This window comes from Meleagris gallopavo, chromosome 34 (assembly GCF_905368555.1).
Source record: "Meleagris gallopavo chromosome 34, MGAL_WU_HG_1.1, whole genome shotgun sequence".
Classification (NCBI taxonomy): Eukaryota; Metazoa; Chordata; class Aves; order Galliformes; family Phasianidae; genus Meleagris; species Meleagris gallopavo.
In genome coordinates, this window is record NC_139438.1 from 466433 (window position 1) to 485964 (window position 19532).

At 53.6% G+C, this 19532-nt stretch overlaps 1 protein-coding gene across 6 annotated transcripts in view; it reads left to right on the forward strand.

Annotated features, from left to right (window-relative positions):
• BRD4 (bromodomain containing 4) overlaps positions 1-19532 on the forward strand; it is a 61684-nt gene that overhangs the window by 5455 nt on the left and 36697 nt on the right. For all 6 annotated transcript variants that reach the window (XM_085214827.1, XM_085214832.1, XM_085214829.1 and 3 more), the window contains exon 2: positions 9171-9265. The gene's annotated coding sequence lies outside the window, so the exon portion shown is untranslated. The remainder of the gene's footprint in view (positions 1-9170; positions 9266-19532) is intronic.

Genomic DNA, 19532 nt, shown 5'->3' on the forward strand with positions numbered 1-19532 from the left:
CACTCCTTGGCTTTCTGGTCTTCAGAGATCCCTTCCAACCCAACCCATTCTGTAACTCCATGCATTTATGGTCTTTAAGGTCTTTTCCAACCTGTTTTGTGATCTTTGAGGACCTTTCCAACCCATTCTGTGGTTCTGTGATCTTTGAGGACCTTTCCAACCCAACCCATTCTGTGGTTCTGTGATCTTTTAGGACCTTTACAACCCATTTTATGATTCTGCGATCTTTGAGGACCTTTACAACCCATTCTATGGTTCTGTGATCTTTTAGGATCTTTCCAACCCGTTCTATGGTTCTGTGATCTTTTAGGACCTTTCCAACCCGTTCTATGGTTCTGTGATCTTTTAGGACCTTTCCAACCCATTCTATGATTCTGTGATCTTTTAGGACTTTTCCAACCCGTTCTATGGTTCTGTGATCTTTTAGGACCTTTCCAACCCATTCTATGGTTCTGTGATCTTTTAGGACCTTTCCAACCCGTTCTATGGTTCTGTGATCTTTTAGGACCTTTCCAACCCATTCTATGGTTCTGTGATCTTTTAGGACCTTTCCAACCCAACCCCTTCTATCACTCCCTGCATTTATGCTCTTTGAGGACCTTTCCAACCCATTCTATCACCGCAGCCCGTTTCAGGGAGCTGTGTTGGATAAAAACACCCACATGGCGAACGGCGCGCTCGAAAAATCTGAATAACGTTAAACCCGTACACGCATAATTAAGTAATTACATGTTTAAACGAACTTGGGTGCTTCTGCAATTAAACAGTCTTTTACAGCGTCGTGTCAGCTTAATTTAATTGTTGTCTGCCAGCTTTAATGTTTAATAACAGAGATAGAGAGAGGAGTGCAGATGGGATCGGGTCCCGCTCGGCTCTTAAATCTCACCTGTGCTCTGCCCGAAGCCCTGGGCTGCTGATGGAATCTTTGCTCACTGCAGTTTGGAACAGCCTGACTTTGCTGCGTGCAGCAGAGGAGATGCGAAGGGACTCATCCTGCTGCTGGCATCCCGAATGCACGGGGCTGGAGCTGCCTGTTTGCTTATCGGGAGGAGGAAGCTGGAAGAAATCGATCCGGAGGAGAAGCGCGAGTGGTTTTTTGGGCTGGTTTTCCACTTAAAGGGGACAAAGCAGCAATAAAAGGAGCAGCAGTGGGCCGAGGTGGCCTGCCTCATGCTCCGATAACCCGACCCTGTGCCTGGTCCCGGTGCTGTGCAGCTCACTGACGTTCCCTGAGTTGGGAGAACCAGGAGAAGGGCTCTGCTTGGTGTCACCAAAGGTTCCCGGGATGTCTGGGGTTCGTGGGCAGCTTTATTGAGCGGTACCCCAAAAATAGGAGCCCCCAAATGGCTGCAGTGGGTGAAATAACCGACGTGCTGAGACCTCAGGAAGCGAGACTGCGTGTTAATATTGTCCTCTGCATTGAAGTGGGCAACCCCAGGGCTTTGGCTGCAGCTCCTCACCCCACAGAGCTGCCGTGCCCTGCAGCCCCCCATGGGCCGAAGGTCGATGGGAGCCCCAGGCAGAGCAGGGTGAGTGGGGAGGGCCGGCTCAGGGCTGCAGCGTGGGCTTTGTTTGGAACTCAGGAGCTTCCGTGCCTCGTCCCGCTTCTGCCTGCGTGCATCCAACGCCGTCCTGGAAGGAAGAACTCCTGCAGCCCATCTCACGTTCCACCAGAGCCGTGGCTGCCGCTTGCTGCTCGGAGATGTGTGGATTTACAAACACGACCCGCGTTGCCAGCTGGCTGTTTGAGGATCCCTCCTGTGTTCCAAGAGGGAAATTCCAACTATTTGCAGAGCCCAAGGAGCAGAAGGTGAATTTCCAGTGCGTGTTGCTGTTCTCCAGCATCCTTTATTGGCACAGTGCTGCTCTCATGGCTCACTTGGTTAGGAATATCTCGATTTCTGCGCTGTGCAGAAGGGAAGAGCTGCACCAGCAGCTGGGACGGCACGTTGTCCCTGCAGTGATCCCAGCTCGGTGCTGCTGGGGCACAGGATGACTTCCAGCTCTCCGATGTGAAGGGAACGTCCTCCTCCGAGCCCACGGGGAGCAGCAGCTCTCAGTGTGACAGCTCTGCTGAACAGAACGTGGTTTTCCTGCTCAGAACAGATTGAACCAGCGAAGCACGCGGCATTTTTCGCATTTTTAACATGTTTTCTTTACACCCTGGCTCTTTTTTTATCTGCTGTTTGGGCTCTGACCTTGGCTCGCCCTTCCCACCTCAGCTCCTGGAGCCCCGTGCTCTGGCTGCAGCCGCGTGCAGGAGGAGCAGCAGCAGCTCCAGGAGCTCAGGGTGAGTTTTCCTCGTAGATCCCAGCTAAAGGAAACTGGCAGCCCCTCTGCAGCCCCAGGTAGGAACGAACACACGCAGCTGCTGGCGGGGAAGGTGGTGGTTCTGCAACCTGTGCTGCTTTGGTGTGGACAGGAGTGAAACTGGTGATTGCAGGCAGATCAGAGCTGGAGCACAGAGCGATGCTGGGGGGTCGCAGCCGTGAGCAGGGGCAGTTTGGGGGTTTAATGCTCCTGGTGAGCAGGCAGTGCCTTGCTGGGGCACAGCCCTCCTGTAGGTAAATAGCAGCTTGCTCTGAGTGCTGTCCCTTCGTAGAGAAGTGCATTTCTGGTGCGGAATGGCACAGCTCGGCGTCCCTGGATGTGCTTTGTGGCACGGTGTGTGTGCCCTGCTTGTGCTGAACACGTGTTTCACGGTGCTGCAGCTCTGTTCCTCCCCATCCCTACCCGTCTGGAGGTGGCTCTGCTCAGCCCCGTGTTGGCCCACTCACAATTAACAAATGGCTTTATCGACCCCAGACCACATCAGCGTTCCGTTCCCAGCAGCCTGCCTTGGTTATTTGGGCGGCTGGAAGCCCAAGCAGGGATTCCTGACTCCTGCAGAACCTCAGCTGGATTCCTGGGGATGACTTGAACCGTTTTCAGCGCCGTTAATGCCAGCTTGTGGCTTTTGCTGTGCAATTCCACGAGCACTGAGTGGTCTGGGGTGCTCAGAGCTGGCACACGAGTTGTTTTATTACCAACGGAGCCATTCTCTCCGTGGCACGGAGGAGCTGGAAGGCTTCAGCGCTGAGTAATCCTGATCCCTGCGTGCCCGTGAGGACGCTTCCCCCCACACCTTGCTGCTGAGGGAGCCGGGAAGGCTGTGCTGGCTGACAGCTGAGGTTGGGTTACTCGTTAACCTGACATCTTTCCAAACCCCCTAATTGATGGTTGTGGTGTTCCTGGGCCATGCTGACCTGCGCCCGGTGCCGGGCTCGCTTCGCTCCCTTTGGCAGCAGGAGCAGAAATGTGCTCCGTGTTCCTTCCTTCCTTCCCTCACCTGGGCCGTGGCTGTGCCAACAGCAGAGCCTCTCTGCATGGAATGTCCTCCTGCTGTGCTGGTGCTCTGCTGCTTGGAGCCGTGGGTTGGGCCTGGGGCAGCCTGAGCTGGTGGGGGGCACCCAGCCCATTGCAGGATTGGGTCTAAGGGGTTTTGGGGTCCCTTTCAACCCCTGTGGCTGTAGTCTTAATGACCCTTCCAACCATCCCAGGGTTCTGTGATCTTTAAGGTCTTTTCCAACCCAACCATCCCATGGTTCTGTGATCTTCAAGGTCCTTTCCAACCCAACCATCCCATGGTTCTGTGATCTTTAAGGTCCTTTCCAACCCAACCATGCCATGGTTCTGTGATCTTTAAGGTCCTTTCCAACCCAACCATCCCAGGGTTCTGTGATCTTTAAGGTCCTTTCCAACCCACCCATCCCATGGTTCTGTGATCTTTAAGGTCCTTTCCAACCCATCCCATGGTTCTGTGATCTTTAAGGTCCTTTCCAACCCATCCCATGGTTCTGTGATCTTTAAGGTCCTTTCCAACCCAACCATCCCAGGGTTCTGTGATCTTTAAGGTCCTTTCCAACCCATGCCATGGTTCTGTGATCTTTAAGGTCCTTTCCAACCCAACCATGCCATGGTTCTGTGATCTTTAAGGTCCTTTCCAACCTATCTCAGGGTTCTGTGATCTTTAAGGTCCTTTCCAACCCATGCCATGGTTCTGTGATCTTTAAGGTCCTTTCCAACCCATGCCATGGTTCTGTGATCTTTAAGGTCCTTTCCAACCCAACCATCCCATGGTTCTGTGATCTTTAAGGTCCTTTCCAACCCATGCCATGGTTCTGTGATCTTTAAGGTCCTTTCCAACCCAACCATCCCAGGGTTCTGTGATCTTTAAGGTCCTTTCCAACCCATGCCATGGTTCTGTGATCTTTAAGGTCCTTTCCAACCCAACCATCCCAGGGTTCTGTGATCTTTAAGGTCCTTTCCAACCCAACCATCCCAGGGTTCTGTGATCTTTAAGGTCCTTTCCAACCCAACCATCCCAGGGTTCTGTGATCTTTAAGGTCCTTTCCAACCCAACCATCCCAGGGTTCTGTGATCTTTAAGGTCCTTTCCAACCCAACCATCCCAGGGTTCTGTGATCTTTAAGGTCCTTTCCAACCCATCCCATGGTTCTGTGATCTTTAAGGTCCTTTCCAACCCATCCCATGGTTCTGTGATCTTTAAGGTTCTTTCCAACCCATCCCAGGGTTCTGTGATCTTTAAGATCCTTTCCAACCCAACCATCCCATGGTTCTGTGATCTTTAGGGTCTTTTCCAACCCAACCATCCCAGGGTTCTGTGATCTTTAAGGTCCTTTCCAACCCAACCATGCCATGGTTCTGTGATCTTTAAGGTCCTTTCCAACCCATCCCAGGGTTCTGTGATCTTTAAGGTCCTTTCCAACCCATCCCATGGTTCTGTGATCTTTAAGGTCCTTTCCAGCCCAACCATCCCAGGGTTCTATGATCTTTAAGGTCTTTTCCAACCCAAGCATTCTATGCTTTTGTGGTTCTGTGACCTTTAAGGTCCCTTCCAACCCACTCATGCTGTGATCTCATGGTTCTGTGGTCTTTGAGGTCCTTTCCATCTGAACCCATTCTATTATTCCATGGTTCTCTTCAGCCAGTGCTCACAATTTATGATGCATGATGGCTTCTAACCTTCGATAATCTCTCATTTTCAGACCTTTGGATGCTCTCTTGAGCTGAGAGGAAAGAAATGAGATCTGTTATCAGCCTCTCCATCACAGAGGCACCTGAACGTGAAACCACCACTGGTTTTGACATGTGCTGAGTTGGGTTTATGGCTCTCCTTTCACTCCTTGCTGTGGCAGCTGGATTCAGCTTGTTAACTTGTGAGATAAACGAGTTGATCCCATCTCAGGAGTCATCACGTGGGGCTGTTTGAGAAGGGACCGAGCTTCCCACCCCTCCTAATGCATGCTGTGAGTGCAGAGTGGCCCTATGTGGGACGGAACAGCAGTGTGGGGGCTCTGCTTGCTGGGATCTGACATTGACCTTCCAGGCCCCTTCCAAGCAGTTCCGTGCTTGTTTGATCTTTAAGGACCTTTCCAACCCAACGTGTTTTATGGCTCTATGATTTCACGTCTCCAACCACCAACCAAACTCCCCGTATCTCCAAGACGTGCATTCCCAATGGGATTTTGGCTCTGCTCGACCTGGCGGTGGCTCTCACCTCCTCTTGGCTCTGCTTAGGGAGCATCACCCAGCTGTGCCCTCCCCTCCCCTCGCTCCCAGCCCCCCTTGCATCCCCATCCCTTAACACCAGGACTTCTCCCCTTGCAGGAGCTGTCACGGCACCTGGCTTTGCCCTCCTGTCACCTTCAGGTTTGAATCAGCTTCACAGCTGCCATACCCAGGTATTGTCTTGCTTTCAAATGGGAACAGCTCACTCTCAGAGGCATTGTTAGGTGCTCCTGCTGCAGAAAATTGCTGTTTACCCTCCAAGCACGGGAGTTTGGGACTGAACTGCAGCTGGTTTAGGGCAGATCTGTGGCATTATGCATGCTGAGCATCAGAGAACGTGCCTGCAAGGCAGGAGTGAGTATGAGTGAGCGGAGTGGCCTTGTGCTGATTCATTTAAATGCTTAAAAAGCACTCGTTTGCTGTGTGTGAGCAGCTCAGCAGTAACTCCCAGTTCCCGTATGGAGCCTGCTGGTTCCCGTGTTGCCTTGTTGGCACTTTTGGGGAGGTGTCTGGCCTGGATTGTCTGCGTGGCCCTTTGGGAACGAGGTTTCTGATGTTGGCCTGGACGTTCCTTTGGGCTTGGGAAGTCTTGTGCTGGGGGCTCACCTGGGAATGGGGAGATCCAGGTGAATTGTACCCAAAGTTCTGTGCCTGTGACCCCAAAAAGGGGAGCGTGGTTGTGCTGGATGGCAGTGGGCGAGCTGTGAATCAGATCCCACTGCTTGATACCCCCAAAAAGGTGACGAATGGTTGTGCTGGATGGCAACAACCTCATTTAAAGTCAGATCCTCTCGTTCCCTATTTACTGCTTGGTGTCTGCGGGTTCCTGTAGAGGCAGCCTCACCCTTCCACTTGTTTTTAAGCTGTGTGCATGGTGGGATGTTGTGTGCAGCTCTCTGAGCACGGCTCAGCCCCGCTGTGGCTAAAAGAGGAGTGTGAGGCAGTGCAGTGAGCACGGGCAGCCCGTGTCCCCTGTGCAGTGCCAACAGACACTGCTGGGCCAAAGCATTCAGCTCCTGGTGCTGTAAGGTCTCTTCCAGCCACCCTGTGACCCCGTGGTGCTGTGGTCTTTGAGGACCCTTCCAACTCATTTTGTGATACTGTGATCTTGGAGGACCCATCCAAGCCAATCCATTCTGTGACCTTTGAGGACCCATCCAACCCAATCCATTCTGTGATCTTTGAGGACCCATCCAACCCAATCCATTCTGTGATCTTTGAGGACCCTTCCAACCTGTTCTGTAATTTTGTGATCTTGGAGGATCCTTCCAACTCGTTTTGTGATACTGTGATCTTTGAGGACCCTTCTAACCCAACCCATTCTGTGATTCTGTGATCTTTGAGGACCTTTCCAACCCAGCCTGTTATGTGATTCCATGATCTTTGAGGACCCTTCTGACCCAACTAATTTTTGTGATCTTGGAGGACCCTTCCAACCCATTCTGTAATTTTGTGATCTTTGAGGACCCTTCCAACCCATCCAACCCAATCCATTCTGTGACCTTTGAGGACCCTTCCAATGCATTCTGTAATTTTGTGATCTTTGAGAACCTTTCCAACCCATTCTGTAATTCTGTGATCTTTGAGGACCCTTCCAACCCATTCTGTAATTCTGTGACCTTTGAGGACCTTTCCAACCCAATCCATTCTGTGACCTTTGAGGACCCTTCCAACCCGTTCTGTAATTCTGTGATCTTTGAGGACCCATCCAACCCAATCCATTCTGTGACCTTTGAGGACCCTTCCAACCCATTCTGTAATTCTGTGACCTTTGAGGACCCTTCCAACCCATTCTGTAATTCTGTGATCTTTGAGGACCCTTCCAACCCATTCTGTAATTCTGTGACCTTTGAGGACCCATCCAACCCAATCCATTCTGTGACCTTTGAGGACCCTTCCAACCCGTTCTGTAATTCTGTGACCTTTGAGGACCTTTCCAACCCAATCCATTCTGTGACCTTTGAGGACCCTTCCAACCCATTCTGTAATTCTGTGATCTTTGAGGACCCATCCAACCCAATCCATTCTGTGACCTTTGAGGACCCATCCAACCCAATCCATTCTGTGACCTTTGAGGACCCTTCCAACCCGTTCTGTAATTCTGTGATCTTTGAGGACCTTTCCAACCCTGTGTGCTTCCACAATCCTAATCCCCCTTTGGGTGCTGAGGTCCCAGGCTGGGATTAATTCCCCTTTGGGTGCTGTGCAGGTGGGATTTGTACGGAAGGTGAAGCCCGTGGCTGCAGGAGATGGCTGGGCTGAGTGCAGCCTTGGACTTTGTCTCGTGCTCACCGCGCCAATAGCACTGACACGCACATTTCTCTTGGGAACACGTGTCAGCACTTCTCCCTTTCACCCCGGAGTTGTTTGGAGAGTTGGGATTTCCCCAGAGCACCGAGAAGCGGAGCTGTGGTGTGAATTGAGGCACGGCGCTTCCTGCTTTGAAATCCTCGTGGTGAAGCAAAGCTTCTCGTGTCAGCATCAGCTTGAGTTGGTGAAATCCAAGCGCAGCACTGCGGGAAGCAGCAGCTCTGGTGACTTTGGATTATCTTGTTGTGCTGGAGCCAGGCGAAGCCTGAGGGCACGGCCCTGGCAGTTCTCTGTGCGATGAACCTGGAGATGGAGCGAAGCATTCCCTGCTTTGCACTGGATGAGGGCTTTGTGCTTTCCTGGGTGTCTTTTCTTGCAGTTGGCTTAAAGCAAAACCTGAAGCATCCATCGAAGGGCCTCTCGTTGAGCAGGGCCGTGTGGCTCTCGGATGGGTTGGGTTGGGTGGATCCCATCATTTGTTCTGCAGGCGTTTTGCTGATAGAGTTGTGTTCAGGAGCCAGGATCTCTGCTGGAACCATGAATTAGGAACGGCTGCCTCGCATCCCAGCGCCCCTTAGCCCCAAATCCGCCTCATCCATTGCAGGGAAATGAATCTCAGCCCTCAGCTGGGGCAGTTTGAGTTCTGCCATTCATCCCTACAGCTCCATTCATCCCTATGGGTGAGCCAGCAGCTCGTGCTGTTGGTGCTGGGGTCACTCGAGGAAAGGAGCTGCTCAGTGCAGCGCTAGGGTGCGTGCAGCTTTGGATGATGGATTTAAACCCTAACAGGGTGGCTGCTGTGGCTTTCGTGCAAAACCTCGTCATAACACAGCCCTGTTCAGGCAGTCCGTGAGTGGTTTGGTTTGCTGGTGTTGCAATGGATTTTCCTCTCTTGAAGGGGTTGTCCTGCGACAGCCCTCACGCCCTGCTCTCGTGTGAGCGCATTAATGACAGCTAAAAGCATAACCTTAAAACCCAGCACTAAAACAGCAATTAGTGCCTGGTGGTAATTGCCCAGCAACCGGTTCCACGGAGCTGAGCTGGGCTCTTCCCCTCGCCCTGGGGACGTGCATCACTCCTTTATTGAAGTCCACTCCTTCCCTCTGTGCTGCAGGAACTGAGCTGTGCTCGTCTTCAGGGAGAGCTGCAGATGGGTTGCTGCAGCTTATCCGACTCTTGTTCTTCTTTTTCTTCAAAAATAAGGAGAAAAGTCAAAGGAAAGATGCTGCGAAATGAGAGCCACTTACTGGCTGTGATCCCGAAGTAAGACCCTGTTTCTTTTCCTTGCAGATCTTTCTTCCAGCGGTAGCCTCAAAAATGGAGGTGGGAGGGCTTGGCTGGTGAAGGAGCAGCACCCGACGCCTCGAGGGCTCGAAGGATTTAAGGTAAAGCCCAGCGAGTTCTCCTCTGTGCAACAGAGTGCGTGCTGTTCCCTGCTTTGGGTCAGAAATGCCTCTTTTGGGGGATGGAGAGGAGAAAAGGTGGCACGCAGGGCAGTGGGAGCAGTGGGATGGCTGCTCTCTAAGCTGTGCTGTGGGCCCTCTGCCCTCCAGCGCTGCGTTGGGTGAGCAGATGGGAGCCACGCTGCCACCAGGTCTGGTTTATTGCCCTCGTAACTTCACACACAGCTTCGGCCCTCCGTGCTGCAGGAGCTGATGGCAGCAGGGTAGGCAACTCCACGTGGTGAGGCTGTAATTTGGGACTGTCCGCATCTTGGGCCGCTTTTCTGGCATTTTAGGACATCCAACACGGGCTGACCTGGAAGTCGCTTGCTTCCCATGGCGCGTGCATTCTGCTGTGCATCTTTTCAGTGCCTTTTCACAGATAATTCGCTCCTCCCAAAGCTTTCTCTTATCTGGTAGGCTGCCACCAAAGTGCTCGGGAACAACTCGAAAACTCCCCCAGATACCAACTATTGTTATTGTGTGACTTCAGCTTTAAAAGTCCCTGGTTGGCATTGACACCTGAATTCTTTGGCAGGCTGGCAGTGGGAGGAATGTTCCCTGCAGGACGTAATGCAGGCACGGGAGGTGATTGGCTTCCTGCAGTCTCCTGTGGGAAAGCCCTTGCTTTAACCACGCACGCTGACCTTGGAGCCTTTTTATTTTTTTTTTTTTGCTAACGAGCAGCAAGAAATAAAACAGAAGAGAGGGGGGGAAAAGAGCAGCTCCTGTCAATACTGGGCTGGAGTACAGAGCGAGCATTGCGTCTCCTTCACTCGCTGCAAGCTTTGCTTTTCTGGAGGGTGGAAATAAGTCTGGTGTTTGAGTCATGTCTACAGGACACCATGCAAATGCGTCACTGTGGATAAAAGACGAGAGTAGGATGGGGAAAGCTGTTGGTTTTGAGTCATGCAGCCCGTCAGCACCACGTCCTGCTGCCTTCTCCCTCCATCTGCTTGGTGCTTTGGTCTGGTGCTCTCACTGTGCCCTGGGGGCCAGGAATACCAGTGGTGGCCAACGGGTTGACTGGTAGTTGACCACGAGCCAGCAGTGTGCCCTGAAGGCCATGAAGGCCAATGGTGGCCAACGGGTTGACCAGTGGTTGACTGGTAGTTGACCACGGGCCAGCAGGGTGTCCTGGTGGCCAAGAAGGCCAACAGAAGCCTGGGATGCACTGCCCAAAGCGTGGCCAGCTGGGTGAGGGAGGTGCTGCTCCCTCTGCTCTGCACTGGGGAGGCCCCATCTGGAGCACTGGGCCCAGTGCTGGGCTCCCCAGTTCAGGGCTGACGGGGAACTGAGCCCAGCGGAGGCTGCAGAGATGCTGGGGGCCTGGAGCACCTCCTGGTGGGGACAGGCTGAGAGCCCTGGGGCTGTGCAGCTGGGGAGGAGAAGGCTGAGAGGGAGCTGGTCAGTGCTGCTGGTGGGGGGCCAGGAGGATGGGGCTGGGCTGCGTTTGGTGGTGCCCAGTGACAGGGGGCACAAAGTGGAGCTCTGGGATTTCCATCTGAGCAGGAAAGAGAAGTTCTGTGCTGTGTGAGTGGCAGAGCCCTGGCACGGAGATTTGAGGGAGGGGTTTCTCCTTCCATGGAGAGATTTCGGGTCCGTGGAGATCCCTTCGAGCCTTGTGGTTCTATGGTTCTGCTGTGGCTGGAGGTGATGCATGTGGAATAGGTGCCAAAGTGTTGAGATGCGCCCTGGGGGGGCTGCTCAGAGCTGTGTTAACCACAGTGAGAACTGCCTGCAGGAGGAGCTGGAGGCCTGAGGCAGAAGTGGGGGCTCAGCATCGAGCAGTGGGGGCTCAGCATCGAGCAGTGGGGGCTCAGCATCCAGCAGTGGGGGCTCAGCATCGGGCAGTGGGGGCTCAGCATCGTGCAGTGGGGGCTCAGCATCGAGCAGTGGGGGCTCAGCATCCGGCAGTGGGGGCTCAGCATCCGGCAGTGGGGGTTCAGCATTGAGCAGTGGGGGCTCAGCATCGAGCAGTGGGGGCTCAGCATCGGGCAGTGGGGGCTCAGCATCCAGCAGTGGGAGCTCAGCATCCAGCAGTGGGGGCTCAGCATCCAGCAGTGGGGGCTCAGCATCCGGCAGTGGGAGCTCAGCATCGGGCAGTGGGGGCTCAGCATCGGGCAGTGGGGGCTCAGCATCGGGCAGTGGGGGCTCAGCATCGGGCAGTGGGGGCTCAGCATCGCGCAGTGGGGGCTCAGCATCGCGCAGTGGGGGCTCAGCATCGGGCAGTGGGGGCTCAGCATCCGGCAGTGGGAGCTCAGCATCGGGCAGTGGGGGCTCAGCATCGAGCAGTGGGGGCTCAGCATCGGGCAGTGGGGGCTCAGCATCCAGCAGTGGGGGCTCAGCATCGGGCAGTGGGGGCTCAGCATCGCGCAGTGGGGGCTCAGCATCGGGCAGTGGGGGCTCAGCATCGGGCAGTGGGGGCTCAGCATCCGGCAGTGGGGGCTCAGCATCAGGCAGTGGGGGCTCAGCATCGCGCAGTGGGGGCTCAGCATCCGGCAGTGGGGGCTCAGCATCAGGCAGTGGGGGCTCAGCATCCAGCAGTGGGGGCTCAGCATCGGGCAGTGGGGGCTCAGCATCCAGCAGTGGGGGCTCAGCATCGGGCAGTGGGGGCTCAGCATCCAGCAGTGGGGGCTCAGCATCGGGCAGTGGGGGCTCAGCATCCAGCAGTGGGGGCTCAGCATCCAGCAGTGGGGGCTCAGCATCGAGCAGTGGGGGCTCAGCATCCAGCAGTGGGGGCTCAGCATCGGGCAGTGGGGGCTCAGCATCCAGCAGTGGGGGCTCAGCATCGCGCAGTGGGGGCTCAGCATCGGGCAGTGGGGGCTCAGCATCCGGCAGTGGGAGCTCAGCATCGGGCAGTGGGGGCTCAGCATCGAGCAGTGGGGGCTCAGCATCGGGCAGTGGGGGCTCAGCATCGGGCAGTGGGGGCTCAGCATCGGGCAGTGGGGGCTCAGCATCGAGCAGTGGGGGCTCAGCATCGGGCAGTGGGGGCTCAGCATCGGGCAGTGGGGGCTCAGCATCCAGCAGTGGGGGCTCAGCATCGGGCAGTGGGGGCTCAGCATCGGGCAGTGGGGGCTCAGCATCGGGCAGTGGGGGCTCAGCATCCGGCAGTGGGGGCTCAGCATCAGGCAGTGGGGGCTCAGCATCGCGCAGTGGGGGCTCAGCATCCGGCAGTGGGGGCTCAGCATCGGGCAGTGGGGGCTCAGCATCAGGCAGTGGGGGCTCAGCATCGGGCAGTGGGGGCTCAGCATCCGGCAGTGGGGGCTCAGCATCGCGCAGTGGGGGCTCAGCATCCGGCAGTGGGAGCTCAGCATCGGGCAGTGGGGGCTCAGCATCGGGCAGTGGGGGCTCAGCATCGGGCAGTGGGGGCTCAGCATCGGGCAGTGGGGGCTCAGCATCCAGCAGTGGGGGCTCAGCATCGCGCAGTGGGGGCTCAGCATCGGGCAGTGGGGGCTCAGCATCCGGCAGTGGGGGCTCAGCATCGGGCAGTGGGGGCTCAGCATCGAGCAGTGGGGGCTCAGCATCGGGCAGTGGGGGCTCAGCATCGGGCAGTGGGGGCTCAGCATCGGGCAGTGGGGGCTCAGCATCGCGCAGTGGGGGCTCAGCATCGGGCAGTGGGGGCTCAGCATCGGGCAGTGGGGGCTCAGCATCGGGCAGTGGGGGCTCAGCATCAGGCAGTGGGGGCTCAGCATCGCGCAGTGGGGGCTCAGCATCAGGCAGTGGGGGCTCAGCATCAGGCAGTGGGGGCTCAGCATCCAGCAGTGGGGGCTCAGCATCGGGCAGTGGGGGCTCAGCATCCAGCAGTGGGGGCTCAGCATCGGGCAGTGGGGGCTCAGCATCCAGCAGTGGGGGCTCAGCATCGGGCAGTGGGGGCTCAGCATCCAGCAGTGGGGGCTCAGCATCCAGCAGTGGGGGCTCAGCATCGAGCAGTGGGGGCTCAGCATCCAGCAGTGGGGGCTCAGCATCGGGCAGTGGGGGCTCAGCATCCGGCAGTGGGGGCTCAGCATCGCGCAGTGGGGGCTCAGCATCGGGCAGTGGGGGCTCAGCATCCGGCAGTGGGGGCTCAGCATCGGGCAGTGGGGGCTCAGCATCGAGCAGTGGGGGCTCAGCATCGGGCAGTGGGGGCTCAGCATCGGGCAGTGGGGGCTCAGCATCGGGCAGTGGGGGCTCAGCATCGGGCAGTGGGGGCTCAGCATCGGGCAGTGGGGGCTCAGCATCCAGCAGTGGGGGCTCAGCATCGGGCAGTGGGGGCTCAGCATCGGGCAGTGGGGGCTCAGCATCGGGCAGTGGGGGCTCAGCATCCGGCAGTGGGGGCTCAGCATCAGGCAGTGGGGGCTCAGCATCGCGCAGTGGGGGCTCAGCATCCGGCAGTGGGGGCTCAGCATCGGGCAGTGGGGGCTCAGCATCAGGCAGTGGGGGCTCAGCATCGGGCAGTGGGGGCTCAGCATCAGGCCGTGGTGGCTCAGCATCGCGCAGTGGGGGCTCAGCATCCGGCAGTGGGGGCTCAGCATCGTGCAGTGGGGGCTCAGCATCGAGCAGTAGGGGTTCAGCATCCAGCCAGCATTCCCATGGCTCAATCCATCCCAGGCTCTCAGCAGAGTTGTCCTGTGTGCTTTGTTTTCAGCCTCCAAGTCCTGTGTTGCTTTTGGGGTGAACGCTTCTGGTATGCAGTACGTGGTGATGGATCACAAATGTTTGGGGTTTTTTGGGGGGGGGGTTGGGGTAATTATCTTGAGCAGGTTCCTGTCCAAAGAACTGCCTTGGTAACCAAATGTGGGCACAAACAGGGTTTGTTTTAGTTGTAAAGTGTAAAATTTATAACTATGCTGAGGAGGAGGAAGGGAGAAAAGCTGATAAAATACTGAGAATTTTGTGGCGTGGCCTAAAAGCTACCTGAAAATCATAAGCAGGAGGAGCAGCAGAGAGCAGCAGTGAGGAGGATGGTGATGGACGGACAGGTGAGCTCTGGGGAGGAAGGTCTCACTGGGGCCTTATGCCTCCATCTTCCACAGCTCCCAACATGCTGGGGAGCTGCTCCCAGCGTGGTGTGCACACGTCCTGCTTCAGCAGCTGGTTCTGCTCGGTGGGGTGAGCACAGCTTGGCTGGTTCTGCTCTTTCAGGTGAGGAGAAGCTTTGCTGGGCGGCCTGGGTGCTGTGAGGCAAGGACTGCAGCACGGAGCGTGTGGGAGCTGGAGCACAAAAAGCAGAGGGCTGTGGGTGTTTGAGCTGCGGGAGTGAAACCGCTCAGATCTCAGTTCGGTGCCACCCTTGGCCTTCAGGACTTAGGGCAAGCTGAGCCTAGGAAGGGGCGTCCCTGCAGTTTCGTTAGGAGCAGTGGCACATTGAGGACTGCAAGGCTGGCTCCTGGTTAGAAACAAGGGGCAGCCCTCATCGCATACAGCAGAAGAGTAAATGAAACTCTTCCAGCATTGCATCTGTTTAGTGCAGAATGATCACGGCACGGTTGGGTTGGAAGGACCCCAAAGCCCCCCCAGGCTGACCCCTGCCATGGCTGGGTGCCCCCCAGCAGCTCAGGGCCCCGTCCACAGCCTCAGGCACCTCCAGGCATGGAGCAGCACAGCTCTGGGCAGCAGTGCCAGCACCTTATTGCCCTCTGAGTGAAGAATTTCCCCTTCACACCTGACCTAAATTTCCCCTCTGGGAGTTTTAAACCACCACCCTCTCCTAATACTGTGGCCAGAGTCACCCTCCCCTGATCCCCTGAGGTCCTGGAAGGATGCAGTGAGGTCTCCCTGCAATCTTCTCCTCTCAGGCTGCACACCCTGAGCTCAGCCTGTCGGCACAGCAGAGGAACTCCAACCTCTGAGCATCCTCATGGTCTCCTCGTTAACTTTGTGTGGACTCACTGCTCCATCCTGTCCACGTCCCCCTGGATCCCATCCCTTCCTACTGCCGTATCATTGCACCGCTCGGCTCAGTGCCATCCCCAGGCTGTGCTGAAGTGCACAGAACGGAGCGCAGCAACGGCAGAGTTCAGAATCCAACCCAGGAGCTCACAGCCAGTGTCCCACATCCAACCTGGGAGCACAGAGCACGACCACGGCAGTGCGACTGCTGGATGGGCTCCAGCCGGTGCTGCTCTCAGCAGCTGCTTAACTCGGTCAGATGGAAAAGGAATCCTCTTTGCTCTTCCCCACTGACACAGATCGCGTCAGCACCGCTGGGCAGAGCTGCTGTGAATCCGAATGCAGCTCCACTGTGTTTTCTTTCTCCTTAGCTGAGGTGGGACGGAGCTCTTCAGGGCTCCAGAGGGCAGCCAGTGTCCACCGTGAGGATTTCAGTCTCCTTTCCTGCAGGGCACGGTGAAGAAACGGACACACAAAGAGCTTTTAGTGGTGGGGTGAGGACTGCAAATGCTTTAACCCAGTTCATTTAATGAGTGAGGTGGTTCCTGCTGGAAGCTGTGCTGCTGGTTGGGCACGGAGGAATGCAAACAGAGCTGAGAAGGTCTGAATGAGCAGCTGAGGCTGCAGGCATCCTCAGGTGTGCAGCCAGGAGTGCAAAGCTGGAGGAGACACGCTGAATTTAAGGCAAGGATAAAGTTTAGACACTGATAGGTGCTCAAACAGCGGCACCTATTATTGTAATTCACTGTTATTTCTCTGTTATCAGTAATGGAGACAGCGCTGTGTTGGGTTCTCCTCCCTCCTGCACTGCCCTCTGTTTGCTTGGGGTTTTTCTCCAGGCCAATCCCTGTGAACAACTCCATGTTCAGAGGACACTTCTGTGCTTCCTCAGTGTGGATGGGCATCGCATTGGGTTCAGCTGAGGACACCAGTGCTGTGGCTTTGGCTGATTCAGCACAGAATGCAACCCGTTTCCCCTCTGGCTGCTCCTGGAGCTTCAGAACTTGCAGGGAAAGGAGGCGGGGGAGGTTTCACCCCCGTAATTTTGGGGGTTCTGTTCTTCCTGAGAAGTCTTGGGATAAATCATCCTGATGTAACTCACTGGTGCATGGAGCAGAGGCAGTGCTCGGCTGCTGGAGAATGGAACTGCTTGGAAACTCACAGCATTTATTGTGGAAATGTTTTTGGAGATGTCTTTGAGAGCACCCTGTAGTTGTGCATCCCAACAGCTGAACCATGGGGTGTTCAGCTGTACAGAACACACCTCCTCCACCTGTTTTCATGCAAAACTCACACTTTATTTCCTATCCCCATGTCTGGTGCTGTGAGATCTGCAGGTTACCCACCAGAAAACTCCGTGCCCTTTCTCCCTCTAAATCATGCAAGTGCCAAGACCTGGAAGCTGCTTCCACCTTCACATAAATGGCTCGATGCACGCGGCCACGTGCTGTCGGTCCCTTCCTGCTGTCCTGTGCAGCAAAACTGAACCAGACTGATAACGTGGTGAGAGGGGAACATATAAACCCATTGAACACATTTGATTGGAGGTGCTTGAGGCCATGAACGGGGGTCCTGGGCAGCCTGAGCTGGTGGGGGGCACCCAACCCATGGCAGAGGTGGGGCTGGGGGGTTTTGGGGTCCTTCCAACCGAACTGTGCTGTGATCCCGTGGTTCGGTGATCTTCAAGGATCATCCAACCCAACCTCTGTATGGTTTTGTGGTTCTCTGACCTTTAAGGACCCTTCTAACCCAACCCATTGGTGGTTCTTGGATCTCTAAGGGCGCTTCCAACCCAATCCATTCCATGGTTCTGGGACCTTTAGGGACCCTTACAAACCAACCTATTCCATGGGTCTCTGACCTTTAAGGACCCTTCCAACCCAACCCATTGTGTGATTCCATGGCTCTATCACCTTTAAGGGCCCTTCCAAACCATTCCATGGTTCTGTGACCTTTAAGGTCCCTTCCATCCTGACCCATTGTGTGATTCCATGGTTTTGTGATCTTTAAGGACCCTTCCAACCCAACCCCATTCCATGGCTGTTGGATCTTTAAGGACTCTTCCAACTCATTTCATGGTTCTGTGACCTTTAGAGACCCTTCCAACCCAACCCATCGTGTGATTCCATGGTTCTGTGACCTTTAAGGACCTTTTCAACCCAACCCCATTCCATGGCTCTTGGATCTTTAAGGACTCTTCCAGCCCATTCCATGGTTCTGTGACCTTTAGGGACCCTTCCAACCCAACCCATTGTGTGATTCCATGGTTCTGTGACCTTTAAGGACCTTTTCAACCCAACCCCATTCCATGGCTCTTGGATCTTTAAGGACTCTTCCAGCCCATTCCATGGTTCTGTGACCTTTAAGGACCCTTCCAACCCAACCCATCGTGTGATTCCATGGTTCTGTGACCTTTAAGGACCCTTCCAACCCTTCCTGTATTGTTATGATCTTTAAGAGTCCTTCCAACCCAACCCATTTTAGGGTTCTGTGGTTCTTTCCCCCGTAGTAAACAGGAGATTTTCCAAATAAACATCAGTGACATGAAAACAAGACTGGAAACAGCTCTTCCAAGTCCTCACCTCCCTCCTGAACCCAGCCCTCCTGGCTTTTCCACAAGCTGGAATGCACACGTGGATTAAGTCAACCGGTCTTTAATTAGCCAAACTAATTGATAACGAGGCGCTGAGGCGGTGATGCATGAGGTGTGTATCCAATCCATGGTGTTGTGTGAGGCTGTGGTTATAACCCACCGTACGCGTTGTGCTGGGAGTTGGACCTTACTCTGTGTTACAGCACTGTGTTGGGTATTACATGGGCTTAGATGGTCCCTACATCTTTAATTTATGTGATAGTACATGTTCTATGGGCTTAGATGGTCCCTACATCTTTAATTTATGTTATAGTATATGTTCTATGGGCTTAGATGGTCCCTACATCTTTAATTTATGTTATAGTACGTGTTCTATGGGCTTAGATGGTCCCTACATCTTTAATTTGTGTGATAGTACATGTTCTATGGGCTTAGATGGTCCCTACATCTTTAATTTATGTTATAGTACATGTTCTATGGGCTTAGATGGTCCCTACATCTTTAATTTCTGTTATAGTACATGTTCTATGGGCTTAGATGGTCCCTACATCTTTAATTTCTGTGATAGTACATGTTCTATGGGCTTAGATGGTCCCTACCTCTTTATTTTTTGTGCTACAGTACATGTTCTATGGGCTTAGATGGTTCCTACATCTTTAATTTCTGTTATAGTACATGTTCTGTGGGCTTAGATGGCCCCTTAATCTTTAATTTATGTTATAGTACATGCTATATGAGTTTAGGTTGTCCATTAATCTTAAATTTCTATGCTATAATACATGTTACATGGTTTTAGGTTATCCTTAATTCTTTAATTTGTGTGATAGTACATGTTCTATGGGCTTAGATGGTCCCTTAGTCTTTAATTTATGTTATAGTACATGTTATGTGGGATTAGATTATCCCTTAATGTTTAATTACGTGCTATAATACATGGTTATGGCTTCGATTGTCCCTTAATCTTTAATTTATGTGTTACAGTACATGCTATATGGGCTTAGATTGTCCCTTAATCTTTAATTTACGTTATACTACATGCAGTATAGGCTTAGATTGTCCCTTAATCTTTAATTTATGTTATAGTACGTGTTCTATGGGCTTAGATTGTCCCTTAATCCTTAGTTTATGTGTTACAGTACATGCTATATAGTCTTAGATTATCCCTTTATGTGCTATAATACATGATTATGGCTTAGATTGTCCCTTAATCTTTAGTTTATGTGTTACAGTACATGCTATATGACCTTAGATTATCCCTTAATCTTTAATTTACGTTATACTACATGCAGTATGGGCTTCGATTGTCCCTTAATCTTTAATTTATGTGCTATAATACATGGTTATGGCTTCGATTGTCCCTTAATGTTTAATTACGTGCTATAATACATGGTTATGGCTTCGATTGTCCCTTAATCTTTAATTTACGTTATACTACATGCAGTATAGGCTTAGATTGTCCCTTAATCTTTAGTTTGTGTGTTATACTACATGCTATATGGTCTTAGATTGTCCCTTAGTCTTTAATTTATGTTATAGTACGTGTTCTATGGGCTTAGATTATCCCTTAATGTTTAATTACGTGCTATAATACATGGTTATGGCTTCAATTGTCCCTTAATCTTTAGTTTATGTGTTACAGTACATGCTATATAGTCTTAGATTATCCCTTTATGTGCTATAATACATGATTATGGCTTAGATTGTCCCTTAATCTTTAATTTACATTATACTACATGCAGTATAGGC